This window comes from Lactuca saligna, chromosome 5 (genome assembly GCF_052625555.1).
Source record: "Lactuca saligna cultivar CGN05327 chromosome 5, ASM5262555v1, whole genome shotgun sequence".
In the NCBI taxonomy this organism is placed as follows: domain Eukaryota; kingdom Viridiplantae; phylum Streptophyta; class Magnoliopsida; order Asterales; family Asteraceae; genus Lactuca; species Lactuca saligna.
Window position 1 is genome coordinate 86948695 of NC_136421.1, and position 3810 is coordinate 86952504.

At 43.8% G+C, this 3810-nt stretch overlaps 1 non-coding gene across 1 annotated transcript; it reads left to right on the top strand.

Moving 5' to 3' along the window:
* The first annotated feature begins 3192 nt into the window (after window positions 1–3192).
* Window positions 3193–3299, top strand: LOC144999144 (small nucleolar RNA R71). Its single transcript, XR_013660664.1, has one exon. It is a non-coding gene; the product is annotated as a small nucleolar RNA R71 (small nucleolar RNA).
* The last annotated feature ends 511 nt before the right edge of the window (window positions 3300–3810 follow it).

Here is a 3810-nt window from a genome sequence, read left to right on the forward strand (position 1 = left end):
CAGTGGTTTTAGATAAAACCAAGTAAGGGCGAAATTTGTCAAAAGCATAAACCACAGGTAACAATTCTTTTTCAGTGGTGGTGTAATTCTCTTGGGCTGGGTTTAAGGTCTTGCTAGCATAGTAGATGGGTTGAAAGTGCTTATCAACCCTTTAACCAAGGACCGCTCCTAATGCATAGTCACTAGCATCACACATGATCTCAAAGGGTATGTTCCAATTTGGTGCAATAATGATCGGGGCATTAGTTAATTTTTCCTTTAGAAATTCAAATGCCTCTAAACACTCTTTAGTAAAATTAAATGGTGCATCTTTAAGTAATAATTGTGTTAGAGGTTTAGTGATTTTGGAAAAATCCTTTATAAAACGTCGGTAAAAACCTGCGTGTCCTAAAAAACTCCTAATGCCCTTGACATTAGTTGGTGGGGGTAATTTGGCAATGGTGTCAATCTTTGCCCGATCCACCTCAATTCCCTTTTTGGAGACTTTGTGTCCCAAAACTATACCCTCCTTGACCATGAAGTGACATTTTTCCCAATTTAGGACCAAGTCAGTTTTCTCACACCTAGCAAGCATTGAGTCAAGATTTGTGAGACAGTCATGGAAAGAGGATCCGAAAATAGAAAAGTCATCCATAAAGACTTCCATGAAATTTTCCACCATATCGTGGAATATGGCGGTCATACACCTTTGGAATGTCGCAGGTGCATTGCATAGCCCAAAAGGCATGCGTCTATAGGCGAAAGTCCCACTTGGGCATGTGAATGTGGTCTTTTCTTGGTTCATTGGGTCTATGGGTATTTGAAAATTCCCCAAAAAGCCATCTAGAAAGCAATAATAGCTATGGCCCGATAGTCTCTCTAACATTTGATTTATAAAAGGTAGGGGGAAATGGTCTTTACGAGTGGCATTGTTTAGATTTCGATAATCGATGCACACTCGCCACCGGTTACCGTTCGCGTCGGAATTAACTCGTTCTTTTCGTTGGTTATGACCGTCATTCCTCCTTTCTTGGGCACCACTTGGACCGGACTCACCCATGGACTATCGGAAATGGAGTAGATGATTCCTGCATCTAAGAGTTTGACCACCTCCTTCTTGACTACTTCTTGCATGTTCGGGTTCAACCTTCTTTGGTGTTGCACCACTGGCCTTGCTCCTTCTTCTAGACTGATTTTGTGAGAGCAATAGGATGGGCTTATTCCCTTGATGTCGGAGATGCTCCATGCGATGGCTCGTTTCTGTTTCTTCAACACGTGCACTAGTTCCTCCTTTTCTATCTTGGATAGATCTGAGGCTATGATTACTGGCTTTTGATTTCCTTCTTCCAGAAAGGCATACTCCAGATGGTCAGGTAACATTTTAAGCTGTGTTTGGTGGTTCTTACTGATGTACTCGCTGAGTGCAGGTGTGGTACTCGGCGAGTTTGCAGCTGCATTCACAACTTCTGCCTTCTCTTCAGATATACTCGATGAGTAGATCGGCCCTACTCGGCGAGTAGGGCAGTCAGATTGCTTCATTATTTCTTCATACTCCGCTTCTTCCAAAAGTCTTTCAATCTCTAATAAATCCTTTTCTGGATCAAATGCTTCATCTAAAGCTGCAAACTTGCTGGAATTTTCAGGTATGCCTTCCTCCAATAGTTCGTCAAGCATGTCGATTGAGAACACCGTGTCGTTACTACTCTTAGAGTACTTCATAGCTTGGTCTACCCCGAATGTTACTGAATCGTCCCCGACTCGCAAGGTGAGCTTAGAATCTCTCATGTCTACGATAGCGCTATCTATGTTGAGGAAAGGCCTTCCAAGGATAATTGGTACTTGCGGATCCGCCTCCATGTCTAGAATGATGAAATCGGCTGGAAAGAAAAAATTTTCCACTTTCACTAGCAAATCTTCACGTATGCCTCTTGGGAAGGTGACTGTCTTGTTTGCCAAATGAATTGCCATGCGAATTGGCCTTGGCTCCGGGAGGTCTAGCTTCTTAAAGAATGAGTATGGCATAAGATTAACACTTGCTCCAGAATCAGCTAAGGCATGAATTGCAGCCAAGTTGCCAAATTGGCAAGGTAAAGTTAAGCTCCCCGGATCACCCTTCTTCTTTGGTAGCTTGTTTAGCATTGCGGCGGAGCAGTTCTCATTAAGCACTACCTTCTGCACTTCCTCCATCTTTCTTCTATTGGTGAGGAGTTCCTTAAGGAACTTTGCATACTTGGGCATTTGCATGACGACTTCAATGAAAGGAATGTTGATTTGAAGAGTTTTAATGTGGTCTAGAAACTTCTGATATTCCTCTTCCTGCTTCTCTTTCTTGGCTCGGGCTGGGTATGGCATTGGAGGTTGGTAAGGCTTTACAGGAGACTGTTCACTCGTTTTTGATGGGGTACTTGGCGAGTAGGACGCTCAGATTGTGATTCTTGGTTTTCTACTTGTTCTTCAGTCCCTGGTTGCTTCAGTTCAAATGGGGGCCAGGGGAGTGATGATCTTCCCACTTCTTGTTGTGACAATGTTTATTTGTGTGCCTCGTGGGTTGTTTTAAGTTTTGCTAGGAAGTTCACCCGGTGACCTTTGGTTAAGTTGTTGAGCAAGTTGCCCAAGCTGCGTTTCTATATTGTGGATGGATGCTTGCTGGTTCCTGAGCATGGTTCTTGTTTCTTGGATAGCAGCATCATGGTCACTATGCGTTTCTATATTGTGGATGGAAGCAGCCACAAATTTAGTAAGCATATCTTCCAAGCTTGGCTTCCTTTCTTGCACCGGCTCCTCCTTTTGATAAAATCCTCTTTCTTTTGTTTGGGCCAGTCCTCATCATATCGGTCTCCGCTCGAATAACATGCTTGCACCTTCTTGTTGCCATTGTCATCCAAATCGCAATCTCTAGTGAGGTGAGGTCCATTGCAGTTTTCACAACCCACCCGAATAGCATGGATCGTTTGATCCATTTTATCCATTCTCCTATCCATGGTTTTTAGCATAGCCATGACCGTGGATAAGTCTTTAGTAGCAGCATAAGCGGCTCCCCTCGTGACATCATGCCTAGGGTTATGGTATTCTCTAGAGTGTTTAGAGAATTCTTCAATCAATTCTTTAATCATCGGGGGTGGCTTCTTTGTAAGTGGGCCTTGCGAGTCTAGCAACTGTCGGGTTGTGACATTGACTCCATCATAGAAGATGGAAACTTCTTGCTGGCTATTTAGATCATGGTGTGGGCAATTTCTTAGCAGACTTTTGTACCTCTCCCATGCTTCATATAGCGACTCACCAGCTTGTTGTTCAAAGTTTGCAATGGCCTTCTTCAGCTTGGCTATCTTGGAAGGTGGGCAAAAGTGATCAATGAATTCTTCCTTCATCTTGGCCCAAGTAGTGACTGATCCGGGGGGAAGTGACTTGAGCCAGTCTTTAGCAGCACCCTTGAAGGTTACCAGAAGCATACGAAGTAGTTGAGTTTCGCGGGTTACATTTGGAATATTGAAGTAATCAGCTACATCATTAACTTCATCCAAATGTTTGTAGGCATCTTCATGATCTTTCCCATAGAAAGGTATTTCTTTGAGTGAAGCTAGGATATGACCTTTTAGCTCGAAGGTAGCAGTCGCGGGAATTGCGGGTTGCACAAGTCCCGGGCCATTGTCGTCGCGCATCCTCTTCTTCCATTCTCCCATGGGGATTTCATCAATGTTAGCCATTGTGAACGCTAACTCTTCCTCCGACTCGGTTTCTTGCTCGTATGTTGCTTCCTCTTCTTCCTCGGTCTCGTACCCAATATCCTCTTGAATTGGTTCCTCAATTATCAAAGAAGCGCTAGAAGCTCCT